General features: G+C 39.8%; 1 pseudogene; it reads left to right on the top strand.

Moving 5' to 3' along the window:
• LOC126151816 (hexamerin-like) overlaps window positions 1-17581 on the top strand; it is a 101499-nt pseudogene that overhangs the window by 63274 nt on the left and 20644 nt on the right.

Here is a 17581-nt window from a genome sequence, read left to right as displayed (position 1 = left end):
CTATGCCACTCGAAGAAGTAAGTCAATGACCGAATAGGTGAAAATAAATACAGTGTTGTAAGTTTCAGCTACTTGAGCAATACGAAAAATTTCTGGAACAGATTCTGATATGATTCGGCGTCACTGACATTTGCCTCACTAAGTGCCACACTGCCGTAGATTCGCCACAGCTAAAACGGTGTTCATCATTGTCTTGAACGCCACAGCTCGTGCACGTGGATGAGCCTACATATATGTGTTGTGTTGGCAGAAGAGCCAACACCGTGTTACTAGTGGAATCCGAAATGCACGCGTTTTAGCTCAAGCAGGCTGGCGTGAGGAGGGAAGGACTATACTGACGTGAGGTCTGGAACATGACAAGGAATTAGAATCCAGAAAGCGGAAGTAATTAGTTTTATACTTAACTTTAATCCATTAGTGATGAACGTCGCTCTCAACGGTACATGATTCACAACATTGACTGTTCAGAATTCATTCTAATTACTGAATATGGCGCCTTGCTAGGTCGTAGCAAATGACGTAGCTGAAGGCTATGCTAAACTATCGTCTCTGCAAATGAGAGCGTATGTAGGCAGTGAACCATCGCTAGCAAAGTCGGTTGTACAACTGGGGCGAGTGCTAGGAAGTCTCTCTAGACCTGCCGTGGTGGGGGCGCTCGGTCTGCAATCACTGATAGTGGCGACACGCGGGTCCGACATATACTAACGGACCGGGGCCGGTTTAAAGGCTACCACCTAGCAAGTGTGGTGTCTGGCGGTGACACCACAGTATGGATCGCATGTAGCCTTGATCTGGTCACCTGCTTACCGTTGACGGTGATCTACCACATCGCCGTGACGGCAGTGTCCAGTGTTACGTGGTGGATTGTCTTCCTCACTGCTCGCCAGTTGACGATCGGCTGCTTCCTCTCCACGACGTTATCGGGTCGTCCACGTGGCACGACCCGATGAATCGTCTTTGCCGTCGCCAGTTGAGTCGCTGGTAAGGCAAGTCGAACGTAACTCAATTCGAGGTAGAAGACACCGATGTAGAAGAGCGACGAGGGGACATGGTGTATTGGCACAGGCTGCAACAGGGAGGGCGGTGCTAGTTCTTTTGTTAACAAACTCGGCAGACTGTCCGGACTGCGGTGCCGTAGTTTGACTAATGTGCTCACAAATAGGGCGACCGCTCTGTCATGAACTTGATAAAGGCTAAGCCCTCGCCGATCCGGGGGAAGGGTGAGAGTCTCATATTTGATCTTGAAAAGCATTCCTGAACTCAAGAAGGACCCAAAAGCCGCCAGTATACGGCGAGCTAACATCATCGGTATAGGTAATATCTGGGCGATGTGCGGAATGCGTGACGCTAAATGTGCGTTGACATACTGGGTCCTTACTAAAGCATCGTGGCACAGCGGTTAACACACCCGCACAGATTACCATGGCATGCCTACCTCCTCGATTCAAATTTTAACTGCCTCCCCAGTCTATTTTAAAATCCCCCTTATACAGGAACAGAATTGCCGAGGCTCTCAGTGTACTGGAATAGCTTATTAGCATCGAGTGTAAATGGGTATCCATTCTGCAACACAGATGCAGGTACTTAAAAAAAGTGAAATAAGGGAAGCGTGGTGATGGCGCCGTTTCTTATCAGCAACAACTGTGATTAAGCTCTGCCTATTTCCTCCTGCTCCACAAGGTCGTAGTCACTATGCACTGATATGCGAATATGAACACCTGTCTTGCAACACAACCTCACATTTCGCTCAAGAACAAGCAGAGAATGGAACCAACAACTGATAACACTTGAAGGGAAATACCTGTCAACACGATCAGTCTAATAAACAAAATATGTGTCTCACTAGAGTCAAACAGGGACATATGATGATATAAAATGGCAACAAAGGTCATTATTGTAATAATTAATTCTGCAGATAATATTACCGCCCATTATCCACTGAAATGACAGTAGCTCAACAGGTTCTGTAGTTCAGTATTAGTTAACTAATTAGTTCACTGCAATCCTACTTTCGTTGTTATAAAATTTACTGACTATTATCTACACAGATAGTAAGACAAATATTCGCAAAAAAAGAAAAGAATCTGCTCCTACTAAGATGAGGCGACTTATATATTCTGATGCAATATGGCAGCTCGAAAGTTCCTGGCTGAATAACCGTATACTACATTCGACAGTTTATGGATTACTTTCTACTGTTAGCTTGTCCCCCATGGTCTTAAGCATCGATATAATAGTATTTTGGAAAATGCTTGCAATCTGCATCTCATTTACGAAGCACTAGCTTGACATCACATGATGCGCATCTATGCAAAAGCTCAAAGAAACAACTGAGAGCGGAGATTCTGGCTGCTCTTCGATGCTTTATGGTGGTACACAAATGTTTAAGCTATCCTTACCTTCACAGAACTATGCACGAAATATATAAACTTGCAATGATCTAAAATAAAGAGCAGTTTGCAATACCTGTTTAGAATGTTTGCTCAGAATTATACACTTTCAGAAACATTATCAAATAGAACTGGAGCAGAGCTCAGTGGTGTATTTTGCTGGTATGATTAAACCTACCATTAGGTCAACATCTGGTCGCCCAGAAGAGCTGACGGGCAGCTGGTGCAGGGTTCGGATAGCAGCGCGATTGTGAGACGTTTGAAGACCATAACAGAAATTGTGGCTGTTTCTTCAGTGGTTGAAACTCGCAACACTGCAGATACCTTTGGCAACTCTGATTATTGACTTTCTTACACAGCATTATCCTCCTAAATTCACTTGATCTTTCCTTGTAATTTTCCTTCACATAAATCCTTACGTAATATGTGACTTTGAGTTAAAAATTCAAATTTTTCTTAAGATAATAGGTAATTTCAAGTCCATAACTACAACGTGTCATATCTCTCACCTCTCAAGCGATTTACCACTTTCTCTCTCTGTTTCAACCACTTCTTCAGAAATAAGAGAGTGTTCACCTCACCCCTGTCTCGCTATAAATGTGTCATGGCACTTCTTTCCTGAAGTTTAATACAGCTATAGCCATAGCTCCAAAACTCACTGAAGAGGTCTATGCTTCACGACCGTTTTCTTCTTCCTTCTCTAATGCAACAGAAACCGACCACAACGAAATTCAACAACAAAATCTTAAGAGTGAGTCTGAGTTCCTGTTGCATTTGTTGTACAGCAAACTAGCAGCGTTTGATAATTGTGAACCCTCTGCTAGAATGTCACAGCTTACAGTAATTATTTCTCTGTCTCGTGTTGCAGCTGGAAGAATGGAAGCATTTAATATTTGCCACACACAGTACCTAATAATGAGTTTGATTTGGAATCTAAAGGGGCAGGTTATAATTCTTCAGCATTATTTTTTAAATAATATATCTTCTGTATTTTGTCTATACCTGTATACCCATTAAGACTACAGTGTTACTTTTGTCTGCTTTTGTAACTATTGCTTTCTTAGTACGTCTTTGCTATCTTCATGTTTGTTTTTATGAGTTTTCTTTTATCTGATGAAGCTATTTACTTGTTTTTTTTATGATCAGTACCCTGATTAGTTCTGTATTGATATCATTGTTTTGCATTTTTCTTCTTGTGTTACAATATGTTTTATTTTTCATGCATTTTTAATTTGTTCTTGCAAATGTTATGTTTAGGATCTTTCTCTAGCAGTTACGTTTCCACTTCACTCAGCTATAATCAGTGAGATTCATTGTTTTTGAGTAAAATGACTGTTGGAAAATTAGTCTGCTGTGTGTTAACTGTAAGTTGGCAGACATCAGAAAGGGGGTGGGGTGGGGGGTGAGAGCGAGGAGCGGAGGAAGAAAGACCTGCCCACTCTCTGACATCCGTGAGGAGACAAGTTCTACAGAGCAACAAACCATGCCTGATGCCTGCAGTGTTGACGTCATGAAATGCGTTTCATACTTCATTGAAAGCAGAAGACACACACGGAAGTAAAAAATCGCTCAAATGCTGTTTCTAAATGAATCTGAAATCGTCGTATGTGTTGACATGTCTAGTACAAATTCCTTAAGTAAAGTGCAACAAAGTAGCATAGCAGACAACTTTGGCTGTCTCACACAGTGCTGTCAGCTAGCAAATGTTGGTCGCAACCAAATCGAATGGCTATCGGTTTATGCCACTCGACTTTTGCCTACTTCTAGCCGTTTAGGATTAGGATGTGTCAGCCAGTTAAAAGTTAACACATACTGTATATACAGGGTGAAGAACAAATCATGTACTCTGAATTCGCAGCGCGATTCCTCACATACTGGCAGTCCAAAAACGTCTGTCAGAAAATTTCGTCCTGCGTATATTTCGGGTAGTAAACGGACGTTAAAGACTGAAAATCTGGCAACACTGTAATCGCATGTACGGTAACTATCTCTGTCAAGAGAAAAAGGCATTACTGTGCACTTGGAGCAGTGGACAGCGTTTTGGGTTATCATGCAGTAAGTCGAGGGTTCGATTCTGGGTCGAGGCTTATTTGTTTTTATGTGCTACAAGTGGTCTGCGTGGTACGGTATCTGGCACCTTAATCCCCATATAGCCGGCCGGAGTGGCCGAGCGGTTCTAGGCGCTACAGTCTGGAACCCCGCGACCACTACGGTCACAGGTTCGATTCCTGCCTCGGGCATGGATGGGTGTGATATCCGTAGATTAGTTAGGTTTAAGCAGTTTTAAGTTCTAGGGGACTGATGACCTTAGAAGTTAAGTCCCATAGTGCTCAGAGCCACTTGAACCATTTGAACCAATCCCCATACAGCGATTACAGTGGGTCTTCTGTAAAAAATTTGCAATTACATACTATGAACACAGAATGGAAATACAATCTTTTTCATTGATCATCTTTTATAGAAGCCTCTTGCACGTCGTGGACGCGACTGTTTCGCGCTACTGCATCTACTGGATTCCAAATCTGTTTTCTGTGTACCCTCCGCCAATGGTCCCATTGAAATTATTTGCAAAGTACGTTGCTAGCCGTACTGGTGACGTAAGGCCCCAACAAACCGTAATGGACCTGAACTTGGCAAGAATAATTAATCGATCGGACCATTGAGGGAGGGTACACCCAAAAAAGTTTGTAACTTAGTCGACGCAGTGGTCTGAAACAATTCGCGTCTGCGACACCCAAAAGTTTGTTTATAAGCTGACCAATTAAAACGATTGTATTTCCATTTCTGTGTTCGTATTACGTAAAAGACCCACTGTAATCGCAGTATGACGATTAAGATGTCAGATACCGTACCACGAAGACTACTTTCAGAAAAAAAACCTATCCATTGCAACTGCACAGCACTGCTGTTACATCCTGATAGAGGTAGTTGAAAAAATCGCAGCTGTGTGTGCCATATGACTGCAGAACTGTTCAGGTAAATTGATATCTGCAAGTCTTGATAGTGTAGAGTTTTTTGTTTGGCTCATGTTTATTTTGCATGCTTTTGCCTAATTTCATTACGAAAGCAAGATTATTTGCTTCTAGCATAGCATTGTTTTCCATTACTTAGCTTTATATAATGTAATGTGTATCCAAAGGACAATGATTACACTTTTTGTTGACTTTCAAGTTGAGTTTTATCCTGTTCAGTTGGATGAAGGACTCCTTGTATTGGTATAAGCCTGTGATGGAAATGCTTGATATGCAGTAATAATAGTACTAATAATTGTTTACATCCTACACTTGCTGTTCAGTTACGTTTATCATATAATCTTCTCCAGCGAAACATAGCCTCAATTAGGCCTAAAATCGAAATTAATGTATCGTTATGTTACCCAGTCAATAACGTCAGTTACATTTTTCTAGTGTAAAACGTTATGCACTATAATCTTCTCGTTTAAAATTATGTTTTATGAAGTGAACAAAACTGAAAATTTTTATAAACGGTATGTGATGGCGGTTCGTTGTTGAACCGCCAAGGAAGTGTGAGCTCAACTACGCCTAACCTTGAAACTAATAAAAAGCTATATTAGCCAGTCAATAATGTCAACCATATTATTTTCGTGTAGAACATAACGCTTTAGCAACTTACCCTCCTAAAAAAGTATTTCGTGGAGTGAACTATTACTGAAAAACTTATAAATACGCAATGGGATGATAGTTCGTTTTTTTGTACCCACCATTCCTTGAACATTAATTGCAATAATACGTGTTGACCCCTCCCTTCATCCAAATTCAGCTCTTTGAACTTCGAATACAGTGGCTTAACAGCACAAAACTGTAATATACTGTAAGTGAAGGAAGTGTTTTACTTTTGGCCTTAAAAATTTAGTGTAACTAGAATACTTTATTAATTTATCTATAGGGATGATAATTTCAAATCTTTTTTCTCAAAAAACGAAATGAAGCCCACAAGAGGATTTCATACCATCTGTTCGCAACTCACACATATTTGTAGGTGCACACTGCTCACAATAGCTATGACGGAAAAAAGAATCAAACACAACGCAATAGTATCCTTTCAAAGAGCTCACAGTATAATGTTTCGCCGTTTTAGGGCGCAAAGTACGGTAAACGGACTCAATCTGACGGTGGTGTGGATGTACTGGCACCATACAGGCATTGTGCAACTGCTAACATCACTGAATAGTGTGGCATACAAGGTGAGTAGTGAATAAGAATTGTGTTATAGCCAACCGATGCTCGGTGTAGGAATCTCTTTGCCTGGCCTCTTTGGAAACAGGAAGTGTGTATTAAGATGAAGTTCAGAAATGTCATTGGACAGTAGAATATTAGCTGTGATTGGGCTAAATATGCGTATTGCCTTATATGCCCCTTGATTGGCGTATTTACAAAATGATGCTTAGAAAAGGTGAAATGAAGGCAAGGAGCTTAGAGGTGGAGAAGTAAAGAAACAGAGGAGAGGGGAGTGGTTGATTTAGGAAGACGATGTGCTTTAGGAGAGGGATGGGGCGAAGTGATACGATCCGTTTGCCCCGGCGCCTGGATGTAGGCAACTCAACGGACAAGGGTCAGTTTTATTCTGTAGAGTACTTTGTTCTCCCCTACTACAGGCAAACAGAAGTCCTTTTGTGCTTGTTTGGTCAAATTTTCTACATTGATTCTGATCATACATTAACACAAATTTACTATCAACGTCTTCTGATATATATATATATATATATATATATATACCACAGTCTGTTAAAGAAATTATGCCTTCAGTATCCTGACTATTAATGCTCTAATAACAGCAGCTCGTAATAAACAATTTTAATCATTGAGTTTCTTATAGAGTTTCTCTCAAATTAAAGTAGATATCGGCTAAATGTTGCTTTAGATGGAATGAAACTACACGTTTATTGTGGGCGATCAAGATAAATGGGACACTGTCTATTTGAAACTACCTTATCTGTGTACTAAAAGAATACTTCCTCTCACATAATTTTCGGTGCAACCAAACGCTTTGGAACACTCCAAAATTCTAATAAAAAACCGTTACTAAAAATACTAAGTTTAAAAGTTGATGTTAATTCTACATTACACCTGCAGACTGAATATCCCCTCCAGGTAACAGAGATGTTGGTTTCAATGTAGCAACGTCATCTGTGATCCAAGGCTCCAAATAGCACAATAGTTCTTCCTTTGCGCCTATGTGTACACTATCTTGCTATCTTAGTTTCATATTGCTGATGTACTTTTCTACACTTTCTCCCCACGTGGATGCATTTGCAAGATACCTTCAGGGGATTGGTGTAATGCATAGATTTACGTTCGACGTAATTACAGAGTATTTTTGTTATTGATAAAACAAACATTCAGTTGATGAAAAACTTGCGAAGAAATCCACTATGATTCGAAACTGTCGTTCTGCAGTTATTGTTGTGCAACAGAAAATGAATAAATGGTTTGTCAATCAAAAATTTACCACTTGAAAGAAGTATGTACTACACATCATATTGTGTTATTAACATGTAACCAGCCTCCTGATTACGGGCGTGTGCTACCGAACCGCCTGGTGGCTCAGAAGAGTTGGGTATGGAAACGAAGCAGAGCATGTCTTAGGATCTGTAAATGTCAGCGGTATTTCACCCATGTCTACATGAATACTGCAGTTTTTTTGTTTTAGTCTCATACGCAGAATATGAAATCTAAATGTTGTGCACATTGTATTAAATACACAGATTTACCGTCACAGAGGAATGGGGCATCATTGTTTTCGCAGGAATTGCGACTGTGCTGTTTCTCCTGGGTGGACTGGGCTTTAAAAAAATGTAAACTAAATATTATGATAAATTTTGTAAATAATCGACACGTACGCCAAAGAAGAAGACATAGAACTGCAATGGACATATCATTCCATGGACTCTTGGACGCTTCTATGCATGAGCTATCTTTCCTTTGTCATTCACTTATCTTATATACTTGGATTCGGACCTAAGAGGACGTTCTTATATTAAGCTCATCTTGCTGTACCAGCTGATAATGTAAGTTGTACTTAAAACCCGAAAAATATACTGGTTATTTTGTCAAAAGAATTTGTGTATGTGGTCAATCTATTGTAAATCTGATACTTTTCATTGTTAGGCGCCATCTTAGAAAAATCTTTAACGTTTTTCTTTTAGCTCATCTACGAGACGTGCCGCCAGTTAAGACAATTAACTTTATTTCAGATCCCATGAGACCGGACGCAGCTACTAATAATTTAACAATTTTATTTACAGATTTTCTCTATATAACGAGATAAAATCCCAGGCAGAAAAGGACTGGTCACAGGATTCCAGTTCCATTACAGGATTTCACTTGTAGAGGCTACTCTTCTTATCATATATTGGGGAATCGAGGCGAAACCACGATGTATCGACGATTACGTAACTACCCTGAGAACTGAGCTAGTTTACTGAGTGCTTATGCACTTTGGGCTAAATTAAACAACGTATTACCCTGTTAATAATATTCCTACATTAGTTATTCCTTTTTATGCTGGGCCATTGCATTAATGTGTGTTTCTTTTTTGTATAAGTACGGCTCATATTTTATTTTATTACATTACAGTACCAGTGCGGAAAAAGTACCATAACTGATGATAGAGAAAGAAAACCAGATATATAAGGTTCTCTATAAAAACATCTTTAGTTAATATGAAGCTCCTTTTAATTTGGTCATCTATTAGTGCAAACATCCAAGCAAGCCCTTCCAGAAAGTCCAAGCTTATCGAAAAAGAAACCGATTAAAAGAACACATATAAATAAAAAATTTTGTATTTGTCTACAGTTAAAAAGAATCAGCAGTTAACTACTTCTGCAGGCCTGCTTAAAAGTAATTATACCGTTGTAGTAAAACCACAGACACGTCAATTCCACCTACTCTTAGCGCCAATATGTACGTACTTCTATGTAGCGAAACAATGGAACGAGAATTCCGTTCAATGACGTTTTTTCTTTGCAGGCAAAAAAGGATAACCTACCAGTTAGATACAGATGTGTATAGTTTTACAGATATTTTGCCATTTATTCCTCTATTCTACGTACATTAGCAAGCTGAGACAAAATCCACTCTGTTACATTACAGCTGGAGTTCCCTGGACTCAAAATCGAGTCTCTCGAAGTCGACCGCCTGGTGACGTACTTTGATGGCTTGGATTTTGAGGTGGACAACTCGTTGAAAGTATCGAGCACTGAAGAAATCGAGAAGATCAAGATCTTCGCCCGCAAGCAACGCCTCAACCACAAGCCGTTCACGTACCGCATCAAGGTGTTCAGTGAGAAGCCGACCAAGACAATCTTCCGTATCTTCTATGGACCACGCTATGACTCATACGGCACCGAGATGACACTGGATGAGGCTAGGCAGTACTTCGTAGAAATCGATCGCTTCGTCTACGAATGTAAGTGAACACTACGACTAGCAATTTTTTATTACTGCGATCTTCGTCCACAACTCTTTGTGGAGAATAAGAAATAAAGAAATAACCGCATGCAAAATACTTCATTGTAGATTCCCGGATGCATTACGATTATATGATTCTCTTCTTGGGAAACAATTGTTCAATAGAGGCGCTCATTGTTAGCCAAAGTGCATGACGTATTTCGGCGAACTGAATGAAAATGTCGATTATCAAAAGTGTAGACGAAATTTTCAGGGGCAGAGGCTTTTCACAGACGTTCTGAGCAGTGTCTCTAGTATGGCCGTCGATCGCATCAAGACGCTCTTTTCAGTTGTGAGCGCACTGTGAGTGAGTAAAGGTGTTTTAACGAAATCGCTTTGTTATTTTCGTTAAAGACGAATAATAATAATTATTTTCAGTTACTTAATTTGCCTCTCTTCAACTTTCTTCTGTAAGTGCGAACTTTCTTGTAGAACCTCTCCCTTATTTACGTGTGGTAATAAAAAAATTTCATTTTCAAAAGAATTACGTACATTTAAGAATTACGTGAACTCATATTAACTGATTAAGAATATTTAGTTGAGAATTAAATCCTTTACATAATTCGGCCTTGGCACACATTTTCTAAATGCAGTGGGTTTTTTTTAATTATTTACTGAATTCTATCCCGGCGTTAGCTATGGAACACAAGATTATCTCTATTAGCAGAAAATGGTTAATTATTGCCAAGCCGACATTTAATTATCACTGATCAAACCTACTTCGCTATACATTTAAGTTAATTGAAAGAACCAAAATTGTTAAATTTCAATGTTAACTAACATTAACTACCCGTCTACGAATGCACAAACGTATAATTAGTTTAAAAATTCATCAGTCTCAGGATCACTGTAAAAGAAGAACATTTTCTTAATTCACTGTTAATTTTTATCTGTTCCCGATTTACGGGTTTGGTTGATTTTTCCTTTAGCGGAACAATTTTTTAAATGTGCCGCCGCTGCAAATCGATCGGTCGCGGCACAGCCCAGCAACACCGCTAAAAATGCTGAAAATTCTTTAAAGAAATTTTATAGATGACCTGGGCAAGCTAATTTACATTAATAATACACACTTTTGATAAATTCTGATATATTTAGATCCAACAATAATTCAACTCACATTAATTTGTAACGCCTCCCCTAATGGCGGCTAAATCTAGACAGAGACAAAAGAAGTCTACCCATTCATAAATCGCTTCGACACAGCTTCCTCTCGCATTCAGCTCTACACAGAGAAGACCAAAGAATACGCTGTACATGGTTCTTTTATACTACTGCTGACTATTAACATTTCTATGTAATTTGACAATATTATTCTCCTCTGGCTAAATTTCACATCTCTGTTATCGCAGAACCTGACACATTTCACAATCATATAACAAATATAGAAAAATTACTATCCTAAATACAGAGTGAATATTACTACAAAAAATATTACGATAATAACAAATGTCTTTTACACAAAATTCAATAATATTTTTTGTTCAATAATTACGGTATATACAACTTGCTCAGAGCGGCGTATATGGTACAAATAAACTCTTGTTCATTAATAGCGTGAGTTTGCCAGGGAACGATACAGTGTCTAGAACAACGATGTCTCCCGCGAAGTAGGAGGGCCCGCTGAGAAGCTTGGCGTTAACGAATGCAGCCCACCTAACACAACTGCCACGCACTCTCTTCTTCATGGTAATTCTCAGCCGCACTCTGCAGGGGCAGTGAAGACGCTCCTGCAGCCTTTTCGATAGGAAGTGTTCGATCACACACAACACAATCGTTACCGGCTCGTCCTAAGCATCATCTCTGTTCACTTGAAACGCTCGATACGAAAATAACACTTGGGCGCAGGCTACGCGCTATAGACCAGCGTAGGAACTATCGGAAAGCACAGGCTGCTGCCTTCTATGACGATGGTGTTGAAAAATTGGTATAACGCTCCGGCAAATGTCTAAGTCGGAGCAGCGACTATATGTAGAGAAGTACCTGGAAAGTGTAGCTAAATGTGCAAAGAAAACAGTTTCGCTTTTCACTTTTCACTGTGGTTTCCATTTCGCGACCGATCGCTCCTTACTTTTCTTTCGAATATATAGTTTTTTAGAAGAAGGAAGCGCTCCTAAATAGGAGAAGTTCAGTCAGCTTACAGCTCTTCTTTTTCTTTGTTATTACTTTACGAGGTGCATTCAAGTTCTAAGGCCTCCGATTTTTTTTTCTCCGGACTGGAAAGAGATAGAAACATGCGCATTGTTTTAAAATGAGGCCGCGTTCATTGTCAATACGTCCCAGACATGGCAGCACCGTACGGCAGATGGAATTTTACCGCCAGCGGCGAGAGTGAGAACTGTTTTAAATACTTAAAATGGCGACGTTTTCCTTACTTGAACAGCGTACAATCATTCGTTTTCTGAATTTGCGTGGTGTGAAACCAATTAAATTCATCGACAGTTAAAGGAGACATGTGGTGATGGGGTTATGGATGTGTCGAAAGTGCGTTCGTGGGTGCAACAGTTTAATGAAGGCAGAACATCGTGTGACAACAAACCGAAACAACCTCGGGCTCGCACAAGCCGGTCTGACGACATGATCAAGAAAGTGAGAGAATTGTTTTGGGGGATCGCCGAATGACTGTGGAACAGATCGCCTCCAGAGTTGGCATTTCTGTGGATTCTGTGCACAAAATCCTGCATGACGACCTGAAAATGCGAAAAGTGTCATCCAAGTGGGTGCCACAAATGCTGACGGATGACCACATGGCTGCCCGTGTGGCATGTTGCCAAGCAATGTTGACGCGCAACGACAGCACGAATGGGACTTTCTTTTCGTCGGTTGTGACAATGGATGAGACGTGGATGCCATTTTTCAATCCAGAAACAAAGCGCCAGTCAGCTCAATGGAAGCACACAGATTCACCGCCACCAAAAAAATTTCGGGTAACCGCCAGTGCTGAAAAAATGATGGTGTCCATGTTCTGGGACAGCGAGGGCGTAATCCTTACCCATTGCGTTCCAAAGGGCACTACGGTAGCAGGTGCATCCTACGAAAATGTTTTGAAGAACAAATTCCTTCCTGCACTGCAACAAAAACGTCCGGGAAGGGCTGCGCGTGTGCTGTTTCACCAAGACAACGCACCCGCACATCGAGCTAACGTTATGCAACAGTTTCTTCGTGATAACAACTTTGAAGTGATTCCTCATGCTCCCTAATCACCTGACCTGGCTCCTAGTGACTTTTGGCTTTTTCCAACAATGAAAGGCACTCTCTGTGGCCGCACATTCACCAGCTGTGCTGCTATTGCCTCAGCGATTTTCCAGTGGTCAAAACAGACTCCTAAAGAAGCCTTCGCCGCTGCCATGGAATCATGGCGTCAGCGTTGTGAAAAATGTGTACGTCTGCAGGGCGATTACGTCAAGAAGCAACGCCAGTTTCATCGATTTCTGGTGAGTAGTTAATTATAAAAAACATCAGAAGCCTTAGAACTTGAATGCACCTCGTAATCCTCCAGGAGACGTGCAATGGCTGCAGCATTTGAACGATATTCAACCATTATAGCCTTTAAAAATCGTAGAAATTATTACAACGGATTATCTCAATTTGGTAATGGTTTTGATGGTAATTGTTGTGGCGCTGATGTTATGCTGGATGATGATGGTGAGTCTGTCGGCTGTCTGAAAGACGATTTTAGGGGACGTTATGGAGAGTTTCGGATAGAAAGGTGGATGGAATGGGATCATGAAGAGGAAAGCGGAGTAGAAATGGAGAGCTTAAGTTGAGTGAGGCTACGGGAACTCTGGAGATGAAAATTTGTCAGGTTGGTCGAGGTAACAGAAGTAGGCATCACTGATTTCTAAATGACAACATGTGCCATAAAAACTGAATTCAAAGGTGAGTTACTAGGTACCTAAACAGTTGATACACCCCCATACGAAACTGTACAAAAATGTTTGGGAAACTCAAATGAGATCATATGGAAGAAAGACAAAATCATTTGCATGAAACTGTGTGCGGTAAATTTCGAGAACTAGTATTTGAAAAATAACGTCCGACCAATAATACTGACTGAATCGCATATCTCTCACAGGGGTCAAAGGTAAAAGTACAGTATGCAAATTGGGTAGATTTGATATAGTAATAAATAACATTAATGACACCTTTTCTATGGGGCGTAATTTCTGATTGCATTTTAGGTGCTGTCTTGGTCCTGTCGATGTCACTGCACCTGATACTGTTACTATGATGTTAATAAGCCGTTATATAGGATCTAACAGGCTATGAATGAGGACAAATCGCTAATAACTAAGAGAAAATTGCCACACCTCTATTAGAGGCTTGCAGAGATACTGTGTTTAGTATTAACGCTACATAAGCAAGACATGGGAAAACTCTGTATCTATGCATGAGGAAGCAACACCCACTACAAAGCCCCATGTGTTTATGACACTGTTTATGATTGTGGTTCGCCTTGTCACATAGTATCATGTTTTTTCACCACCAAACACATAGGGCACATGCTGTGTTTGTATATGTAATGTCAAAGTTTACGACAGGAAGTGCTACAATCCTGGAGTTGTAGAGTATACTCGTATAAGAAGCCTTAAATGGCGACTAAACATTTGGATTCGTAAAATAAGAAAGTGCAGCATGCAGAAAAAAATCTGAGTCAGCTCACAAAATAACTGCATCACATTTTGCCTATTGTGCCTACGTGCCATTGGAATAGGTGACATGGAATCATAGTCAGTTGCATAGATGTATCGAAGACGTGTGAAAAATTTTTGACATCTAGGCCAAATGAATGACATAGAAATCATATGTGAGCGAAATTTCGTTAAAACGACAAAAAGAGATATTTTTAAAAGCATATAGCTTTTCCATACATTTTGCCTAGAAACACACTAAGTAACGGTTATTTTAATTGTGTGGAGCATCCTTCTATATTTAGGAGTTTTAACCAGAAGTGACGTTAGATCATGTGATCGGAAGTTGTCGCCATCTTATATATTTACAGTACGTAATAAACTTTGATAGCTGCAGTTGATCAGCAGTTCAGGGTAATTCAAAGTGTGAACATCCCTCAGTTTAATACTTGAGCAAGATAAGACAATTTAACAAATGCTTTGGTTTAAGGATGTTATCGGAGGCTCTGTAAAGTCTTACTACTGATACTGGAAGCATGAATTACGTCGAAAATAGGACGCTCTTTAGCAGGAAAAATTTATATACGATTACGCCATCTACAGAACCATTTTGTGATAGCATTATGGTGCTTAAAACCTGTGCTCAACCGACTGCCAAGAAGAATTAGAGAAGGGAGAGTCTGTAATGTTAAAAACGGAAGTATATGCTACATTTAACTGTTACCTAGATGGTTATCTCTTCAAGTTCATTACTCCTAGACACAGCATCAAGGCGAAACTTAGACTGGAATGATAACATGGCAGCAAGACGAGAACTGGAAAGAATCGAGGAGGAAGCACAGGGACCCATTTCTCGGAAATTTAAAAGTCCTGTGGCTAGACCATATAGGTGCAATGTTCTGATGCTAAACTGGCTGTACCACTGGAAGAGCTGTCTGGGATATTCCAGCAGCTTCGTGAAGACAACTGTTACCTTACAGTTCTGCATATAACGCAAATTTTGCTGGGATATTTCATGGAGATTTGTGATTACGTAGCATCAAACCACAACTTTTGCATCCAAGGAGACTACTAAGGAAAAGGCATTGCTTCTATGTTGTGTAAGCTATGTGATAGCGCACAGAATAGTTGACGCATAGTGTTCAACAGTGAATGCATAGAATTTGACTATTGCACAAATAAACCATCTAGATAGCCAAGTCCAAGGAAACATTATGAACTACGTTCTGTCTGCCTGTAGTATTAATTATTTGCCTGTAAATTATAAGTAAATTGTTAACACAGGCTCCAACAAATACGATATAAGTATCATAGGTAAGTGTTGCGTAAAATCTGGAGAAATATATTTCTCTCAGTCCAGAATATAGTTCTCCACAATAGCAGTAGACATAGGTATTGTGAAATTAGGACTGGACCCCTCAAGTGATATTCCACATGTCTTAAGGAAAAGAACCAACCTGTTAAATAGACTTGCACTACTTCTTATTATAGGAATTGCTACTTGAAGCAATGTTAATATGTTTTGTGTGCACAAAAGAAAACTAGAAATAAAAGACGCTGAAGTAAAAAATTGCAAACTGAAACTTTTGGCTAAAATAATCTCATAAAGGAAGAATCTAGTCTGCTACTGGAAGAGGGACAAGCTATTTCAGAAGTGTAAACGAAAGTTACAAAACAAAACTTAATGATTACTTTAAACTCGTTATACAGAAAAATCTGGATACAACTGGCAAATACAAGATAATGGCATTTGTTGTAAATAGCACCAGAAGTGACCGACCATATATTGTGGTAGACGCTGAAAGTAATGGATTCAAGGACGTTTAGCATGTTAAAGGATACAGGAAAAATCTGTTTCTATACCTCAGTTCCCAGTTGGATCTGTTTGGAAAATGTGATTACGTGGAATATGATAGACGTTGTGAATCTATCATCAGAAAAGCTATTTGCAGGTTTTAAAACTTACGGAATAACTACATTTTAATGGTAATTCATGTGCAGAAGCCGTAAAAGTGGGCCGGCCGATGTGGCCGTGCGGTTAAAGGCGCTTCAGTCTGGAACCGCGTGACCGCTACGGTCGCAGGTTCGAATTCTGCCTCGGGCATGGATGTGTGTGATGTCCTTAGGTTAGGTAGGTTTAATTAGTTCTAAGTTCTCGGCGACTGATGACCGCTGAAGTTAAGTCGCATAGTGCTCAGAGCCATTTGAACCGTAAACGTGAAGTTGTTAACGGGAATTCCACAAGAGCGTGGAACAGAAGAGCTGAACAACGTACACCTAAGAAGATATGAAATACTTCAACAACAGTGCAATGCAGGAAATAAAAGGAAAATTAAAACTCCCAAATGCTATTGGACAGAAGAATTGCAAGAAGGAATAGAAATAATTGTTAAAGGAATGCAAGAGAAAGTTTACAGCAAAAAACTTATATTTACATTAGAATTCGACAACATACTTTCTTTTTATTCATAGAAATAAACGATCCAGATTTAGATTTAAATTAGAAATTTAAAAATTAAGCCACATGTTATTAAAATTACACCAATCAAAAATGGAGAAAGAATTGTTTTCTGTGTGTAAACGTATATGCAAAAATTAATAAAGATTTCATCGAAGGATATCTGTTTCTTAATCGTTATTATGCCAATGTGGTTGGGTTCCTTTAGTATTCAACAGCGATCTCAGATTCCTGCCCAGCTAGTCTAAAAATTGTTTGCAAGAGCACTTCTCTTTCTTGATCTCCAGCTAGAAAAACCTCCACCAACACAATGATAGCTGTCATAGCAGGCCTTCCACACTCGTGATTTCAGGTGGAGGTGGAGTATGTTACAATGTTTGTTAATGCATGGTGGACGAGTATTTTTGCTTCAGCTATGTTAAATACAGCTTTATGATGATCAGGTCTTACATCTCGCACTCGCACCATCACTATTGCTCTGACAGGATCACAACCTAACAAATGTGATGCCCATTGTACGTAGGTATGTAGGTAACACAGAATACTGTTAACTACAGCTGCCAAAGCTTCTTAGGTACTCTAAACATCCAAGATGGTGGCACTTTTGGTCGTACAATTATGATGTGACAGTTGATC

Source organism: Schistocerca cancellata, chromosome 2 (genome assembly GCF_023864275.1).
Source record: "Schistocerca cancellata isolate TAMUIC-IGC-003103 chromosome 2, iqSchCanc2.1, whole genome shotgun sequence".
Taxonomy (NCBI): Eukaryota; Metazoa; Arthropoda; class Insecta; order Orthoptera; family Acrididae; genus Schistocerca; species Schistocerca cancellata.
This window is presented reverse-complemented; position numbering and strand designations above follow the sequence as displayed.